Below are 20,004 nucleotides of genomic sequence, written 5' to 3'. Positions count from 1 at the left end.
TGTAAAAGAATATTTTTATAACCTAGGGGCTAGGAAGTACTTCTCAAAACTTAAAAAAAAAAACACAGATTTAGGGGTGCCTGGGTGGCTCAGTGGGTTAAGCTTCTGCCTTCGGCTCAGGTCATGATCCCAGGGTCCTGGGATTGAGCCCCACATCAGGCTCTCTGCTCAGCAGGGAGCCTGCCTCCCCCTCTCTCTCTGCCTGCCTCTCTGCCTACTTGTGATCTCTATCTGTCAAATAAATAAAATCTTTAAAAACATAAAAGAAACATTTATAAAACAAAACTGATATAATTAATAAACTCAAATTGAGCACTTCTATTCAATAATATAAGAAAATCAAAAAATTAGTTGATATATGACAGAACGGAAAACATTCTTTGCAATGTCTAAAACTGACAATGGAAAAATATCTAGAACGAGCATTGGCATTGGGCGCCTTAACCCGGCGTTCGTTGAAAAGCCTTCAATTTTACAAATCCAAGGCAAAAATGGGCAATGATTATAAGCAAGCAATTTACCAAAGAGGAAATCCAAAGGTCTGAAAAGCATAAAGAGATATGTTCTAATTCATAGTAATAAGGCAAACATTAATTAAAACAGAAAAATAGCACTTTCTCTTTCAAACTATCGAAAATTATAAACGATGATAATGCCAAGCACTGGCATGACTGTGCAGTATAGAAATCTACATGCACTCCTGGTGGGACTGTAGACTGGCACAGCCAATCTAAAAAAAAATGCAGCATTTAGACAGATCAGGAATATGAATATCCTAAGAACCACACATTCCGCTCCTGAATATACATTCCAACTAAATTATCACATGATTCCAGAGGGGTACTCATAAGAAGGTACCCATTGGGGGTGCCTGGGTGGCTCAGTGGGTTAAGCCTCTGCCTTCCGCTCAGATCATGATCTCAGGGTCCTGGGATCAAGCCCCACGTGGGGCTCTCTGCTCAGTGGGGAGCCTGCTTCTCCCTCTCTCTCTGCCTGCTTCTCTGCCTACTTGTGATCTCTCTCTGTCAAATAAATAAAATCTTTAAAAAAAAAAAAAAAAAGAAGGTACCCATTGTAGCAGTATCTGGAAGCAAGGTGTTTTAAGGAATCTAGACATCAATAACTGGGAGAGTTGTTAGGGAGAAATGTGGTCTATGCACAGCAGGCAGCAGTTAGAAGCATTAGACTAGATAAGTGTGTGGCAATAAAATTGAATCTTAATATGAAGACACTGAATTCAAAAGTTTAAGAAACACAATGAGATATGTCATACACACCCATCCAAATAAATTCAAATATATGCAAACAGAATAGAGAGTTCAATAATAAACTCATATGTACAGAGTCCACTGATTTTGGACAAAGATAGCAAGGTAACCTAGGGGGAAAAGATCATCTTATCCATCAACAGTACTGGAAAAAATACATATTTGTAAAGAACAAAAAATTAAATATTAACTTCACTTCATACACAAAATTTATTCATGATGTATCATAGGGGCACCTGGCTGGTTCAGTTAGTAGAGCATGTGACTCTTGATCTTGGGGTTGTGAGTTCAAGCCCCACGTAGGGTGTGCAGATTACTTAAAAATAAAAACTTTCGGGAAAAAAGATATGAACTTCATCAAAATAAAAAGCTTGGGCACAGCAAAGGAAACAGTCAACAAAACAAAGAGACAACCCACAGAATGCGAGAAGACATTTGCAAATGTCACTACAGATAGACAGTTGGTATCCAAGATCTATAAAGAACTTCTCAAACTCAACACCCCCCAAAAATAATCAAGACAAAAAATGGGCAGAAGATATGAACTGACACTTCTCCAAAGAAGACATATGAATGGCTAACAGACACATGAAAAATGCTCAACATCATTAGCCATCAGGAAAATTCAAATCAAAACCAAATTGATATATTGCCTTACACCAGTTAGAATGGCAAAAATTGACAAGGCAAGAAACAACAAATGTTGGAGAGGTTGTGGAGAATGGGGAACCCTCTTACACTATTGGTGGGAATGCAAGCTGGTGCAGCCACTTTGGAAAACAGTGTGGAGATTCCTCAAAAAGTTAAAAACAGAGATACCCTATGACCCACCAATTACACTACTGGGTATTTAGGTCAAAGATACAGATGTAGTGAAAAGAAGGGCCATATGCACCCCAAAGTTCATAGCAGCAGTAATGTCCCCAATAGCCAAACTGTGGAAGAAGCTAAGATGCCCTTCAACAGACGAATGGATAAAGAAGATGTGGCCCATATATACAATGGAATATTACTCAGCCATCAGAAAGGATGAATAGCCAACATGTGCATCAACATGGATGGAACTGGAAGAGATTATGCTGAGTGAAGTAAGTCAAACAGAGAAAGACAATTATCATACGGTTTCACTTATATGTGGAACATAAGGAATAGCATGAAAGACATTAGGAGAAGGAAGGGGGAAAGGAAGGGGGGGTACTCAGAAGAGGAGATGAACCATGAAAGACTATGGACTTCAGTAATCAAACTGAGGGTTTTGGTGAGGGGTAGGGATGGGAGAGCCCAGTGATGGGTATTAAGGAGGGCATGTATTTCATGGAGTACTGTGTATTATATGCAAACAATGATTCATGGAACCCTACATCAAAAACCAATGATGTACTGTATGGTGACTAATACAATTGAAAAATTATCAAAACGAAGAAGAAAAAGATGTATCATAGACTTAAAAAATAAGCTAAAACTATAAAGCTTTTATAAACTCAAATTAATGTTCTTAAAATGGAACATTTATCCTCCCAGGGGTACCAACATTTCAAATAGAACTTCAGGAAAAAGCAATGTTCATCATAAATGAAGCACCAATAACGGAGTGTTAGATTTCTATCATCACAAAACAAGCTGCCATAAACGTAGTGGCTTAAAATAATATATTTTTATTATATCACAGTTCAGTAAACAGAAGTGCAAGCCATCTCAAGTCTCACATGGCCAAAGTCAAGGTGTCAGCCAACTAGGCTCCTATCTGGAGACTCTAGGGAATAATCCACTCTCACACTCATTAAGTTTGTTGACAGAATTAAATTTCATTTGGCTATAGGGCTGAAATCCCTGATTTCTTGCTGGCTCTCAGACAGAAATGGCTCTTGGCTCCTAGAGAACATTCTTTGGTCTTTCCACATGCCCTCCCCACCTAACCCCAAATCTTCAAAGCTACCAATGCTTCACTGAATCTGTCATGTACTTTGAATCTGATTTCTCCTTTTGTTGGCAAACGGAGAAAACTCTGCTTTTAAAGGACATACCTGATCAGGGTCAGGCCCACCCAGATCATCTCCATTTCATAGCATCAACTGACTTGAAATTTTAATTACCAAAATACTATTACAAAGTATTTGAAAGCTAAATTGCCATTGGAATCACAGCCCAGAAAAATTAGCCAAAACATGTGTGCTAGGCCTAACATAAGAGATAAAAAGTCAGGGAAACAACTGAAAACCATTCATTACACAAAGAACTTGGAAAATCATAACTTGAATAAGAAAAGACAATCAAGTGACACCAACACTGAAACGAATCAAATGCTGAAATTGCTGCCATCATAAAAACATTTCAACTATTACAGATTAGCTAAAAAAAAAGTTAGAAAAAGTAGAAAATCTCAGCAGAAGTTTACAGGTTATATATATAAAAAAGAAGAAAACAGAAATTATAAAGCTGGGAAAAAAACAATAAACTTAAAAAAAAGAATACACCTCTCTAGATGGCTTCAAAAGCAGAGTGGAGATGACAGAGGATAGACTCAGCAAACTTAAAGAAAATGCAAGAGAACTCACCAGTGAACAGAATTACCTGATAAGAGAGAAAATACAGACTAGTGAGAAGAGACTCAGAAACCTGCATGACAATAAAATAGATGGAACATTCATGTCATCAGAATCCCAGATGCAGAGGACAAAGAAAGTGGCACCAAAGATATAATAGCTAAAAATTTCAAAAATTTCAATTTTAGCAAAAGAAACATACAGAATCAAAATGTCGAATGAACCCAAACAATATAAAACCAAAGGAATCCATGGCAAAATACATCATAACTAAACTTCCAAAAACTAAAGACAAAGGCAAAAATCCTGATAGCTGCCGGATATACTTGATACATTACTTATAGAAGAGAGCAATGTTTCTGAATGACAGTGGACTTCTCATCTGAAACCATGGAGGCACATTCTTCAAGTCCTAGAAAAAAAAAGTCAACCACAAATTCTGTATCTATATCTACAGTGTATATTCTATGTAGTGAAACTATCATTTAGGAAAGGAGAAATAAAGGAATTTTCAGACAAAGGAGAATGGAAAGACTTGGCTCTCAGGAGACCTATCCTTACACTACATACACTATATTATTTGTTTCAGGGACAGAATTATGTGATTCATCAGCCTTACAAAATTCACAGCTCTCACCATAGCACATACCCTCCCCAATGTCCACCCCACTTCTACTCCAGCAACCCTCAGTTTGTGTCCTGAGATTAAGAGTCTCTGATGGTTTGTCTCCATCTCTGGTTTCATCTTGTTTCATTTTTCCCTCCCTTCCCCCGTGATCCTCTACCTTGTTTTTCAAACTCTTCATATCAATGAGATCATATGAAAATTGTCTTTCTCTGATTGACTTGTTTTGCTTAGCATAATACCCTCTAGTCCCATCCTCATCATTGCAAATGGCAAAACTTCAATTTTTTGATAGCTGTGTAATGGTCCAGTGTGTGTGTGTGTGTGTGTGTGTGTGTGTGTGTGTGTGTGTGTACCACATCTTCTTTATCCATTCATCTGTTGATGGGTATCTGTGCTCTTTGCATATGACTATTGTGGGCATTGTTGCTATAAACATAAACATTGGGGTGCACAAGCCCCTTCAAATCACTACATTTGTATCTTTGGGATAAATACCCAGTAGTGCAATTGCTGGGTCACAGGGTAGCTGTATTTTCAACTTTTTGAGGAAACTACATCCTGTTTTCCAGAGTGGCTGAAGCAGCTTGCATTCCCACCAACAGTGGAAGAGGGCTCCCCTTTCTCCACATCCTCACCAACATCTGTTGTTTCCTAAATGTTTAATTTTAGCCATTCTTACTGGTGTAAGGTGGTATCTCACTGTGGTTCTGATTTGTATTTCCCTGATGCTGAGTGATATTGAGCACTTTTTCACGTGTCTGTTGGCCATCTGGATGTCTTCTTTGCAGAGATATCTGTTCATGTCTTCTGCCCATTTCTGGATTGGATTCTTTGCTCTTTGGGTATTGAGTTTGATAAGTTCTTTATCCAGTTTGGATACTAGCCTTTTAACTATATCATATGCAAATATCTTCTTCCATTCTGTCTATTCTCTTTTGGTTTTGTGGACTATTTCCTTTGCTGTGCAAAAGCTTTTGATCTTGAAGTCTCAATAGTTCATTTTTACCCTTGCCTTTGGTGATGTTTCTAGGAAGAGGTTCCTGTGGCTGAGGTCAGAGAGGATGCTGCCTGTGTTCTCCTCAAGGATTTTGATGGATTCCTGTCTCACATTGAGGTCTTTCATCCATTTTGAGTCTATTTTTGTGTGTGGTGTAAGGAAATGGTCCAGTTTCACTCTTCTGCATGTGACTGCTCAATTTTCCCAACACCATTTGTTAAAGAGACTGTCTTTTTTCCATTGGACATTCTTTCCTGCTTTGTCGAAGGTTAGTTGACCATAGAGATGAGGGTTCATTTCTGGGCTCTCTATTCTGTTTCACTAATCTATGTGTCTATTTTGTGCCAGTACCATACTGTCTTGATGATTACAGCTTCGTAATACAGCTTGAAGTCTAGAATTGTGATGTCGCCAACTTTGGTTTTCTTTTTCAACATTCCTATTGCCATTCGGGGTCTTTTCTGGTTTCATACAAATCTTAGGATTACATTTTCAATTTCTTTGAAAAAAGTCAATTGTATTTTGATAGGGATTGCATTAAATGTGTAGACTGCTCTAGGTAGCATAGACATTTTCACAATATTTGTTCTTCTATTCCATGAGGATGGAACGTTTTTCCATTTCTTTGAGTCTTCCTCAATTTCTTTCATGGGTACTTTATAGTTTTCTGAGTATAGAATCTTTGCCTCTTTGGTTAGATTTATTCCTAGGTATCTTATGGATTGGGGCGCAATTATAAATGGAATTAACTCCTTACTTTCTCCTTCTTCTCTCTCACTGTTGGTGTATAGAAATGCAACTGATTTTTGTGTGTTGATTTTATATCCTGACACTTTACTCAATTCCTGTATGTGTTCTAGCAGTTTGGGGGTGGAATTGTCTGGGTTTTTCACATAAAGTATCATATCATCTGCAAAGAGTGAGAGTTTGACTTCTTCTTTGCCAATTCAGATGCCTTTTATTTCTTTTTGTTGTATGATTGCTGAAGCTAGGACTTCTAGTATTATACTGAACAGCAATGGTGATAGTGGACAGCCCTAGAGTGGTCCTGACCTTAGGGTAAAAGCTCTCAGTTTTTCTTCATTGAGAATAATATTCACAGTGGGCTTTTCATAGATGGTTTTTATGATATTGAGTTATGTACCCTCTATCCCTACACTGAAGTGTTTTGATCAAGAAAGGATTTTCTCTATTGAGAGTATCATATGATTCTTGTTCTTTCATTAATGTATTGTATTGCATTGATTGATTTGGGGATGTTGAACCAACCTCACAGCCCAAGAATAAATCCCACTTGGTCATGGTGAATAATCCTTTTAATATACTATTCGATCCTATTGGCTAGTATCTTGTTATGAATTTTTGAATCCATGTTCATCAGGGATATTGGTCTGTAATTTTCCTTTTTGATGGGGTCTTTGTCTCACTCTGGAATCAAGGTAATGCTGACCTCATAAAATGAGTTGGGAAGTTTTCTTTCCATTTCCATTTTTTGGAAACATTTTCAGGAGAATAGGGTTAATTCTTCTTTAAATTGTTTGGTAAAATTTCCCTGAGAAGCCTTCTGGCCCCGGGCTCTTATCTGTTGGGAGATTTTTGATTACTGGGTCTATTCAGGTTTTCTATTTCTTCCTGGTTTAGTTTTGGTAGTTAATACATCTCTAAGAATGCATCCATTTTTTCCAGATTTTCTAATTTGCTGGCATATAGTTGCTCATAATATGTTCTTATAATTGTTTGTATTTTGGGGGCGCCTGGGTGGCTCAGCAGGCTAAGCTGCTGCCTTCGGCTCAGGTCATGATCCCAGTGTCCTGTTATCAAGTCCCGCATCGGGCTCCTTACTCAGCAGGGAGCCTGCTTCTCTGCCTCTCCCTGCCACTCTGCCTGCTTGTGTGCGCACTTGCTCTCTCTCTCACTCTCTCTCTGACAAATAAATAAATAAAATCTTTTTAAAAAATTAAAAAATAATTGTTTGTATTTCTTTGGTGTTGGTTGTGATCTCTCTTCTTTTATTCATGATTTTTAAAATGTGAGTTCTCTTTTCTTTTTGAAAGGCTGGCCAGGGGGTTATCAATCTTATTAATTCTTTCAAAGAACCAGCTCCTAGTTTTGTTTATTTGTTCTACTGTTCTGGTTTCTATTTCACTGATTTCTGCTCTGATCTTTACTGTATCTCTTCTCCTGGAGGATTTAGGCTTTATTTGCTACTCTTTCTCCAGTTCCTTTAGGTATAGTGTTAGGTTGTATATTTGAGACCATTCTTGCATCTTGAGAAAGGCTTGTACTGCTATATATTTTCCTCTCAGGACTGCCTTTGCTGCATCCCAAAGATTTTGAACAGTTGTGTTTTCATTTTCATTTGTTTCCATGAAATTTTTCAATTCTTCTTTAATCTCCTGGTTGACCCATTCATTCTTTAGAAGGATGCTGTTTAGTCTCCATGTATTTGAGTTCTTTCCAACCTTCCTCTTGTGACTGAGTTCTACTTTCAAAGCACTGTGGTATGAAAAGAGGCAAGGGATGATACCAATCTTTTGGTGCTAGTTGAGACCTAATTTGTTACCCAGAATGTGATCTATTCCAGAGAATGTTCCATGTGCACTAGAGAAGACTGTGTATTCTGTTGCTTTGGGATGGAATGTTCTGAATATAACTGTGATGTCCATCTGGTCCAGTGTGTCATTTAAAACCTTTGTTTCCTCGTTGATCTTTTGCTTAGATGATCTTTACACTTCAGCAAGGGGGGCATTAAAGCCTCCTACTATTATTGTATTATTGTCAACGTGTTTCTTTGATTTTGTTATTAATTGGCTGCTCCCATGTTAGGGGCATAGATATTTAAAATTGTTAGATCCTCCTGTTGGACAGACCCTTTAACTATGATGTAATGCCTTTCCTCATCTCTTATTACAGTCTTTAGATTAAAATCTATTTTGTCTGATAGAAGGATTGCCACCCCAGCTTTCTTTTGATGTCCATTAGCATGGTAAATTGTTTTCCACCCTCTCACTTTAAATCTGGAGGTGTCTCTTGGTCTAAAATGAGTCTCTTGCAGACAGCATATCAATAGGTCTTGTTTTTTAATCCATTCTGATACCCTGGTCTTTTGATTGGGGCATTTAGCCCATTTACATTCCAGGTAACTATTGAAAGATATGAATTCAGGGTCATTGTACTGCCAGTAAGGTGACTATTACTGTATATTGTCTCTGTTCCTTTCTGGTCTATGTTACTTTTAGGCTCTCTCTTTGCTTAGAGGACCCCCTTTCAATATTTCCTGTAGGGCTCATTGGTTTGCAAATTCTTTTAGTTTTTGTTTGTCCTGGAAGCTTTTTATCTCTCCTTCTATTTTTAATGACAGCCTAGCTGGATATAGTATTCTTGGCTGCGTATTTTTCTCATTTAGTGCTCTGAATACATCATGCCAGTCCTTTCTGGCCTGCCAGGTCTCTGTGGATAGGTCTTCTGCCAATCTAATAGTTCTACCATCGTAGGTTACAGACTTCTTGTCCCAAGCTGCTTCCAGGATCTTCTCTTTGTCTCTGAGACTTGTAATACGTTTTACTATTAGATGATGGGGTACTAACCAATTTTTATTGTTTTTGAGGGGGGTTCTCTGTGCCTCCTGGATTCTGATGCCTGTTTCCTTCCCCAAATTAGGTAAGTTCTCCACTATAATTTGCTCCAATAATAATTTGCTCTCTTTCTTCTTCTTCTGGGATCCCAATTATTCCAGTATCATTTTGTCTTATGGTATCACTTATCTCTTGAATTCTCCCCTCATGATCCAGTGGTTGTTTTTCTCTCTTTTTCTCAGCTTCTTTATTCTCCCTTATTTGGTCTTCTATATCACTAATTCTCTCTTCTGCCTCATTTATCCTAGCAGAAAGAGCCTCCATTTTTTATTGTGCCTCATTAGTAGCCTATTTTATTTTGACTTGGTTAGATTTTAGTTCTTTTATTTCTCCAAAAAGTGATTCTCTAGTATCTTCTATGCTTTTTGAAATCCCAGCTATTATCTTTATAATTGTCATTCTGAACTCTAGTTCTGACACCTTACTAATGTCCGTATTGATAAGGTCCCTGGCAGTCAGTACTGCTTCTCCTTCTTTTTCTTTAGGTGCATTTTTCCATTTTGTCCAGAGAAGAGTGGTGAATGAGAGAATAAAATGCTAAAAGAGAACAAAATGCTAAAAACAAAATGCTAAATGCTAAAACAAAATGCTAAAATCCCAGAAAAATATACACTAAACAAATCAGAAGAGACCCAAAACTGGGGGGGAAAGAAAGGGAGAAAAATATGATCAGGTAGGTGAATAGAACAGAGCTACACACTAGATTTTGGGTGTATTTTGGTCTGTTAGAAGAAACTGCTTCCCAACATTTTAGAGAAAGAAAAACATATATATATATACAACAACAAGGGTAAATATGAGCAAGGAATGGAATACGGCTGTAAAGATGAAAATTTTAAAAAGATTTTTAAAAAGGATAAGAAATTGAAAAAAGAATGAAAAAAATTTTTTTAAAAAAAGGAGAGAATGTGATCAGGTAAGAGACTAGAACAAAGCCATACACTAGATTTAGAGTATATTTTGGTCTGTTAGAAAAAACTGTATCCCGAAATTTTCAAGAAAGAAAAACATATATATACAAAAAATAAGGTTAAATACAATGAAGGGTTAGAATATGACTGTAACGGGGCACCTGGGTGGCAAAGTGGGTTAAGCCTCTGTCTTCAGCTCAGGTCATGATCCCAGGGTCCTGGGATCAAGCCCCGCATCAGGCTCTCTGCTCAGCGGGGAGCCTGCTTCCTCCTCTATCTCTGCCTGCTTCTCTGCCTGCTTGTGATCTCTGTCAAATAAATAAATAAAAATCTTAAAAAAAAATAAAAATAAAAAATAAATTTTAAAAAAGAATATGACTTTAACAATGAAAATTAATAAATATTTTTAAAAGGAATTGATAAGATGGCTAAAATAGGAAAGAAGAAAAATTCCAAAAAATAAAGAAATTTTTAAAAAATTAACTTTGGAAGACTAAAGAATCATGGGGGGAAAGCCATGAATTCTCCCCACTGTATTCCGCTAGCTCTGGAGTTCTACAGGTATTGATCTGTGAACTTGGTCTTGCCTGGATTTCTTGCTGATCTTCTGGGGGAGGGGCCTGTTGCAATGATTCTCAAATGTCTTTGCCCAAGACGGAATTACACCACCCTTGCCAGGGGCCAGGCTAAGTAATCTGCTTGGGTTCACTCTGCGTAGCTTCTGTTCCCTGAATGCTTTCTGTAAAGCCCTGGAGGATGGGAACAAAGATGGCGGCCTCCCAGTCTCTGGCCTGGAGGAGCTGAGAGCTCAGGGCCCCACTCCACAGTGCACCCTCAGAGAAAAGCAGTCAATCCCTCCCATATCCCTGGTCTCTGGCTACACTTTGAGCTCACTCAGCCTGTGACCAAGCATCTCTGTCTCTGGCACAAGGCCTCATTTGTTATCTCCAAACCCAGATTCCTGCAGTGTGCCCCTGCGCCACTCCTCCTGGGGGAGGAAGGAGGAGGACTCCCCAGATCTGCTGCTTGTGGGGTTCCTGCTCAAAGAGCACTGGTCCAACTGTGTCTCCAATCACAGATTAAGGTAACTCCAAGCTGAGAGCCCACTCCTCGGCTCCGTCTCTGTAGCCGGCTTCCCTACTCTAATCCTGAGAGCGCTTCCAGACTCAGACATGCCCAGTCTTTCTGTGACCCTGCAGATCCTGAGACCACACTATCCCCATGAGGGCTCTACCTGTTCCTTAGCCTCTGGAGCAACATCCCTAAGCAGAGCAAACTTCTAAAAATCCCAATTTTGTCCCCTGCTGCTCTCTCCCTTGCTGGGACCCAGCCCACGGAGGCTCCCTCCCTCTGTGGTCTATCTGCCCAAATATTGCCTTGGATTCACTTCTCCACATATCCTACCTTCCAGAAAGTGGTTGCTTTCCCATTCATAGAATTGTTGCTATTCTTCTCTTTGATCTCCTGTTGCATATGTAGGTGTTCAGAATGGTTTGATATCTAGCCAAACTCGTGGGACCAGACAAACTTTAGGTCTCCTACTCCTCCACCACCTTGCTCCTCCTACTTAAAGAAAGTTTTTATTTTTTTTAAAGATTTTATTTTTATTTCTTTGACAGACAGAGATGACAAGTAGGCAGAGAGGCAAGCAGAGAGAGGAGAAAGCAGGCTCCCCACTGAGCAGAGAGCCCAATGTGGGGCTCAATCCCAGGACCCTGGGATCATGACCTGAGCTGAAGGCAGAGACCATAACCCACTGAGCCTCCCAGGCAACCCTTAAAGGAAGTTTTTAAAAGAGATGCAAATGATAAAAGAAAGAACTGGATAGGAAGAAATAAATGGGTGAAGCAATTGAAAAAATATATATATATACATATTTCATGAGTTTCATAAATCATATTTGATAATTAAAACAAAAAACACCATCTGATTATCAAGACAATGACATTTAAAAGTGAGGAAGGTTAAGGAACCAAAATCAAGGTAAGGCTCCGTACTTCACTTGAAGTATTAAAACACTGATGCCAATAGACTGTGATAACTCACATACGTACATCGTAAAAACCCAGACCGAGAGCTACAAAAATGACACAAGCTACACTTAAAAATTATAAATAAATCAAGACAGAATTCTAAAAATGTTTCAAGTAACCCACAAAAAGGCATATAAAGAGAATTAAGGAATGTCAACTGGGGCAGGGAGAATACAAATAACAAAATGACAGACTTAAGCACTAACATATCAATAATAATATTTAGTACAAATGGTCTAAATACACCAAAAGACAGAAATTGTCAGAGTGGTTAAAAAAAACCATAACCCAACTAGATACTATTTATAAGACACTTCAAATTCAACAACATGAGTACGATGAAAGCAAAAGGATAGGGGAAACATACTTTGTGCAATTGTTAATAGTAAAAACAAGAGAGTGGCTACAATAATATCAAAGTAAACACCAGGGGCACCTAGCTGGCTCAGTTGGTACAGTATGTGACTCTTGATCTCAGGGTTATGAGTTCAAGCCTCACAATGGGGGCAGAGTTTACTTAAAAAAAAAAATCAGGGGTGCCTGGGTAGCTCAGTGGGTTAAACCTCTGCCTTCGGCTCAGGTCATGATCCCGGGGTCCTGGGATTGAGCTCCACATCAGGCTCTCTGCTCAGCAGGGAGCCTGCTTCCCTTCCTCTCTCTCTGCCTGTCTCTCTACCTACTTGTGATCTCTCTCTGTCAAATAAATAAATAAAAATCTTTTAAAAAATAAAATAAAATAAATAAACATTAGAGCAAAGAACAAAACAGATGATAAAGAGAGACACAGAATGCTAAAAAGATTAATCTACCAGGAAATCTTAAAGATTCCAACGTGTTGGGGCACCTGGGTGGCTCAGTGGGTTAAAGCCTCTGCCTTTGGCTCAGGTCATGATCCCAGGGTCCTGGGATCAAGCCCCATGTCAGGCTCTCTACTCAGCAGGGAGCCTGCTTCCTCCTCTCTCTCTCTCTGCCTGCCTCTCTGCCTATTTGTGATCTCTCTCTCTGTCAAATAAATAAATAAAATCTTTAAAAAAAAAAAAGATTCCAACTGTGTAGCGCCTGGGTGGCTCAGTGGGTTAAAGCCTCTGCCTTTAGCTCAGGTCATGATCTCAGGGTCCTGGAATCAAGCCCCGCAATGGGTTTTCTGCTCAGCAGGGAGCCTGATTCCCCCTCTCTGCCTGCCTCTCTGTCTACTTATGATCTCTGCCTGTCAAATAAATAGGTGAAATCTTTAAAAAAAAAAAAGATTCTAACTGTGTACACCAAAAAGCAGAACCTCAAAACACATGCTAAAACTGATCAAGCTGGAAAGATTAACAGATAAATCTCAAATTATAGTTGAGGACTTCAACACCCCTCTCTCAGCAACTGACAGAACTGCTAGACAAAAAATTAGCAACACACATCATGTGAACAACACAATCAACACTCCACCCAACAGCAGAATACCATCTTTTTTCAAGAGCCATGGAATATTTATAAATATAGACCATATTCTGGGTCATAAGACAGATTTTAAAAATTGAAATTATACAGTGTATTATCTGACGATAACAGAATCAAACTAGAAGTCAATAATAGAAAGACAAAAGGAAAATATCTAATCATATGAAAATCAAACAAGGACCTTTTAAATAAGTCATGTGTCAAAGAGGAAGTCTCGAGGGAAATCCAAAAATACATCAAACTGAATAAAATTATAACACATCAATTTTGGGGGAATGCAGCTGAAGCAGTGCCAAGAAAGAAATGTATAGCAATAATGATTACATTAGAATGAAAAAAGATTTCAAATAAACAATCCACATTCTTAACTCAAGAAAACACAAGGAAAAAAAAGCAAGCAGGAGGAAGAAAATACTAAATATAAGAGCAGAAACCAATGAAATTAATAACAAAACAATAGAGAAAAATAATTAAATAAAAACGTGTTTCTTTTGGAAAAAATCAATAAAATTGATAAACCTCTGGCAACACTGACAAGAAATAAAAAGAGAAGAAACAAACCACCAATATCAGGAATAAAATAGAGACTATTACTATAGAACCTGCAACCATCAAAATGTAATAAGGGAATACAAAACTACAAACAACTTTATGCTCATAAATTCAACAACTTAGAAGAAATAGACAAATTCCTTGAAGACAACAAACCAGCAAAGCTCAAACAAGATGAATAAGTTGAATAGCCCTACAACCATGAAAGAAGCTGAATTTAAAATTTAAAAATTCCCCAAAAAGAAATCTCCAGAACTATACTGTTTCACTGAGGAATTCTACCAAACATACAAATAATTAACTTCAACTTTACATAAACTGTTCCTGAACACAAAAATGTGGGAGAATTTCCCAACTCATTTTAGGAGACCATTATTACCATATATAAAACCAGACAAAGTACAAAAAAGAAAAAAGATCAATATCACTAATGAAATTACATGCAAAAATCCTCAACAATAGGCAACTAAATCTGACAATATACAAATATATATACCATGACCAAGTGGGATTTTCTAGGTATGCAAGGCTGTTTCAGCATTTGAGAGTCAACCACTATATTCCACATTATCAAGAAGCTAAAAAGGGAAAATGCTATGACCCTGTCAATTGACAGAGAAAAAGCATGACAAAATCCAGTATCCATCCATGATCTTTAAAAAAATTCTTGGCTCAGAAAAGAGGAATATTACCCTCAACTCAATAAAGAAAATCTATGAAGTGCCTACATCTAACATTGTATGTATTGTAGAAAGACGGAATACTTTCCCAACTAAGATCAGGAACAAGTCAAGGAATTTTTATTAAGTTTTTCATTTTAATTCCAGTAGAGTTAACACAGAGTGTTATATTAGATTCAGGTGTACAATATAGTGATTCAAGAATTCTATACATTACTCAGTGCTCATCATGATAAGTGTACTTTACAATCCCCATCACCTAGTCCACCCATCCCTCCATCCTCATCCTCTCTGGTATCCATCAGTTTGTTTTCTGTAGTTAAGAATCTGTTTCTTGGTTTAAGACAAGGATTTTTTTGTTTCACCACTGTGATTCAACATAGTACTGAGAGTTCTAACAATTATAGTTAGATATATATACATATGTGTATATATATACATATTATATATATACATATTATATATATATATATATAAATGCATATAGATTGAAAATGAAGAAATAAAACTATACCTATTTGCAAATAATATGAAATTACAGATTTCATCATAGAAAACCTCAAGCAATCTACAAAAAGAAAAATAAACTTCTAGAACTAGGAGTGCTTTCATCAAGGTCAGAAGATATAAAATCAATGTGCAAAAATCAACTGCATTCCAATGTGTATGGGAAAACAAAAACACAGTAGTATTTAAAATTACTCCAAAGAAAATGAAATATGTAGATATACACCCACCAAAACATGTACAGTTGACCCCTGACAACATGGGGCTTAGGGATGCCAAACCCCATATAGTTGAAAATCCCTGTATACCTTTTCAGACCCCCAAAACTTAACAACCAATAGCTGACTGTTGACTGAAGCATTACCAACAACATAAACAGTTGATTAACATGTATTTTATATGTATTTTATACTGTATTCTTATAATAAAATAAGCTAAAGAAAATATTAATAAGAAAATCATAAGAAAAATACATTTAGAGGACTGTAAGGAACCCATGTATATAATAACAAAGTAGCAGAAAGAGAAAGTAACAACAACATTTACAATTGGACCAAAAGAATAAAATACTTAGGAGTAAACTTAACCAAAGAAGTGAAAGACCTATACTCTGAAACGATAAAGCAGTGATGAAAGAAACTGAAGATGACACAAACAAGTGGAAGGATATTCCATCATGGACTAGAAGAATACTGTTGTTAAAATGTCCACATTACCCAAACCAGTCTACAGTCAGTGCAATCACTATCAAAATATCAACAGCATTTTTCACAAACCTAGAACAAACAATACCAAAATTTGTATGGAACTAAAAAAGACCTTAAATAGCCAAAGCAATCTTGTGAAAGACAAACAAGGCTGGAGGTATTACAATCCCAGATTTCAAGACATACTACAAAGCCATAGTAATCAAAACAGTATGGCACTGGAAAAAAAAATAGACACAAAGATCAGTGGAAAAGAATAAAGAGCCCTAAAATAAACCCACAATTATATGGTCAATTCATCTATGACAGAGGAGGCAAGAATATACAATGGGGAAAAGACAGTCTCTTCACTACATGGTGCTGGGAGAACTGGACAGCAACATGTAAAAGAATGAAACTGGACCACTTTCCCACACCACAGACAAAAATAAACTCAAAATGGATTAAAGCCTAAATGTGAGATCTGAAACAGTAAGAATCCTACAAGAGAACGGAGAGTAATTTCTCTGACACTGGCCATAGCAACATTTTTCTAGATGTGCCTCCTGAGGCAAGGAGAACAAAAGCAAAAAGTAATTTGGGGGACTACTTCAAAATAAAAAGCTTCTGCACAGCAAGGGAAACCATCAAGAAAACCAAAAGACAACCTATCCATTGGGAGAGGATATTTGCAAATGATATCTCTGACAAGGGGTTAATATCTATAATATATAATGAACTTATACAACTCAACACCAAAAAACCAATCTGATTTAAAAATGGGCAGGATACTTGAACAGACATTTTCCTAAGACGATGACATCCAGATGGCCAAGAGATGTGAAAAGATGCTCAACATCACTCATCATCAGGAAAATGCAAATCAAAGCCACAATGAGATACCACTTTACACCTCACAGAATGGCTGAAATCAAAGACAAGAAACAAGTGTTGTCAAGGATGTGAAGAAAAAGAAACTGTTGATGGGAATGCAAATTAATACAGTCCCTGTGAAAAAAAGTATGGAGTCCTCAAAAAATTAAAAACAAATACTACATGAACCAATAGTTCCTCTATTAGGTATTTACCCAAAGAAGATGAAAACACTAATTTGAAAAGATATATGTACCCCTATGTTTACTGAAGCATTATTTACAATATTGAAGTGTCCTTCAGTAAACAAATGGGTAAGGAAGATGTGGTGTGTGTGTGTACACACACACACACACACACACACACACATGATGGAATATTATGCAACCATAAAAAATGATGAGGTAGTGCCATTTGAAACAACATGGATGGACCTAGAGGGTATCATGCTAAGTAAAATAAGTCAGACTGAGAAAGACAAATACCATAGGATTTTCACTCATTAGAAGAATCTTTAAAAAAAAAAAAAGGATAAACAGAAAGCAAAACTGACCTATAAATACAGAGGACAAACTGATGGTTGCCAGAGAGAAAGACGGTTGGGCTTGGGCAAAATGGGTAAAGGAGAGTGGGAGATACAGGCTATCAGTTACAGAATAAGTAAGTCATGGGAATAAAAGTCACAGCATAAGGAATACAGTCAATGATACTGTGATAGTGATGTATCAGGACAGATGGCAGCTTCACTTGCAATGAATATAGCATAATGTATAAGTTTGTCAAATCACTATGCTGTATACAGGGAACTAATGTAACACTATGTGTCAACTATACTCAAAAAGAAGAAGGGAAGGGCAGGGAAGGGAAGGGAAGGATCCCCAGGGGCGCCTGGGTGGCTCAGTCAGTTAAGCTTCTGACTACATCTCCGGTCATGATCTCACTATGCTGGGATCAAGCCCTGGGTTAGCTCCCTGCTCAGCAGGAGTCTGGTTGTCCCTCTCCCTCCCATTCTGCTCCTTCCCCACTCAAGCTCATGCTCTGTCTCAAATAAAATCTTTTTAAAAATCTGCATGTAAGTGGACCCGTGCAGTTCAAACCTGTCTTGTTCAAGGTTCAACTATATAAAATCTATATGCTAAAAATCACAAAATGCTGGTGAAAAAAAGCAAAGACCTAAAGAAATGGAAATACATGTCCAGACCACACCCATCAACTGGAAAACTCAACACAATGAAGATGTCAGTTCCTCCAAATTTAAATACAGGTTTAACGAAATCCCTATCAAAACTCCAGCAAAGGTTTTTGTACTACAGATAAGATTATTTTTAAGCTTATATAAAATGTTACAGGACCAAGAATAATTAAAGCAATCTTGCCACAGAATATTGAGTCTCCACCGAGAGTCAGTGAAGTTTCCTACTTCAACAGTGCTTGGACAGAACCCAGCACTTGTCCCCCGCCCCACCCCCCGGTGGCTGCTCAGAGTCAACCCTCTGCCATCTCCTCACAGTACCCACAGACCGTCCCAAGGCCCCCATTACCACTGCAGCGCCATGCAGCCACTGCCACTTGACACTGCCTCTCCTCGGTGGCTGCCGTGATGACTACATCCCTCTTACAGTTGCACCAGAACTACCACCAGGACTCAGAGGCCGCCCTCAATCGCCAGACCCACGTGGAGCTCTATACCTATGTCTCCCCATCTGTGTCTTACTACTTTGACCACAAAGATGTGACTTCGAAGAACTTTGCCAAATATTTCCTTCACCGATCTTAGGAGAAGATGGTGAGCTGAGAAACTGAGGAAGCTGCAGGACCAACATGGTGGCCAAATCTTCCTTCAGGATATCAAGGAACTGGACCATGATTACTGGGAAAATGGACCGAATGCAATGCGGTGTGCATTACACTTGGGAAAGAGCGTCAGTCAGTCACCACTGGAACTGGACAAACTGGCCACTGAAAAAAAATGATGCCGTTTGTGGGCCTTCACTGAGAGTCATTACCTGGGTCTGGTAAAATCCATCAAAGAACTGGGTGACCATGTAACCAACCTGAGCAAGATGGGGGGCTCCCTAACCTGGCATGGCAGAGTATCTTTCTGACAAGCACACCCTGGGAAACAGTGATAATGAGAGCTAAGCCTTAGGCTGTCTTCCCATAGCCTCAAGGGTGACCTCCCTGGTCACCAAGGCAATGCATGCATGTTGGGTTACATTTATACTATTTCTGTAAGTTATACCAAAACATCAATTTAACTTCTTTCATTTGTAATATTCCTTCAAAATAAATTTATGTGGTAACCCCCCCCAAATAATCTTGCCACAAAATATTAAAGTGGGAGAAATCACTCTACCTGATATAAAAGCTTACAGCAATCAAGGCAGTGTGGGGTTGGCAGAGGGTAAACACATGCAGCAATGGAACAGAAGAGGAAACCTGGAAATATACCCAAACCAATATACTCGACTGATTTGTGGGGGGAAAAAAACTGCATAAGCAATTCAACAGAGCAAGGATTATCTTTTTAATAAGTGGTGCTAGAGGAATCAGACATCTATAGGCCAAAAAGAAAATCAATCTAAACCTCGTACCTTATAAAAATTACCTCAAAATGGCACACCAGAATAAATCTAAAGTGTGAAACTATAAAATATTTTTTAGATGAGAAAAAGCTTATGGATTAGCATTAGTGGAAGAGTTCTAAATGTGGACATTAAGGCATGATCTATTTAAAAATGATAAACTGAGGGGCACTTGGGTGGCTCAGTTGATTAAGTGTCTGACTCTTGATTTAGGCTCAGGTCATGATCTTGGGGCCATGAGTTCAAGCCCCATGTCAGGCTCAGCACTCAGTGTGTTGTCTGCTTGAGATTCTCTCTGTCGCCCTTTGCTCCTCGCCAGCTCACATGCATGCTAAATAAACAAATAAAAGTTTTTATAAAAGGATAAATTGAACTGCATCCAAATCTAAAACGTTTGCTATGTGACTCAGTTATGAGGATGAAAATACAAGCTACGGTCTTGGAAACAGTATTTGCAAACCCTGTATCTGAGAAAGGACTCATAGCCATAATATTTTTTTAAAAAAGCTCTAAAATCTGGATGTCTTCTTTGCAGTATGGAAAGAACCTAGATGTCCATCAACAGATGAATGGATCAAGAAGATGTGGTATATATACACAATGGAATACTATGCAGCCATCAAAAGAAATGAAATCTTGCCATTTGCAACAACATGGATG

At 38.1% G+C, this 20,004-nt stretch overlaps 1 long non-coding RNA gene and 1 pseudogene across 2 annotated transcripts in view; one reads left to right on the top strand and one right to left on the bottom strand.

Annotated features, from left to right (window-relative positions):
• LOC132007811 (uncharacterized) overlaps positions 1 to 20,004 on the bottom strand; it is a 96,938-nt gene that overhangs the window by 50,749 nt on the left and 26,185 nt on the right. The window lies entirely within an intron of this gene.
• Positions 17,374 to 18,901, top strand: LOC132007622 (ferritin heavy chain-like; annotated as a pseudogene).

Source organism: Mustela nigripes, chromosome X (assembly GCF_022355385.1).
Source record: "Mustela nigripes isolate SB6536 chromosome X, MUSNIG.SB6536, whole genome shotgun sequence".
NCBI lineage: Eukaryota > Metazoa > Chordata > Mammalia > Carnivora > Mustelidae > Mustela > Mustela nigripes.
The sequence above is the reverse complement of the archived record's forward strand: the minus strand, read 5'-3'. Positions and strand labels throughout refer to the sequence as shown.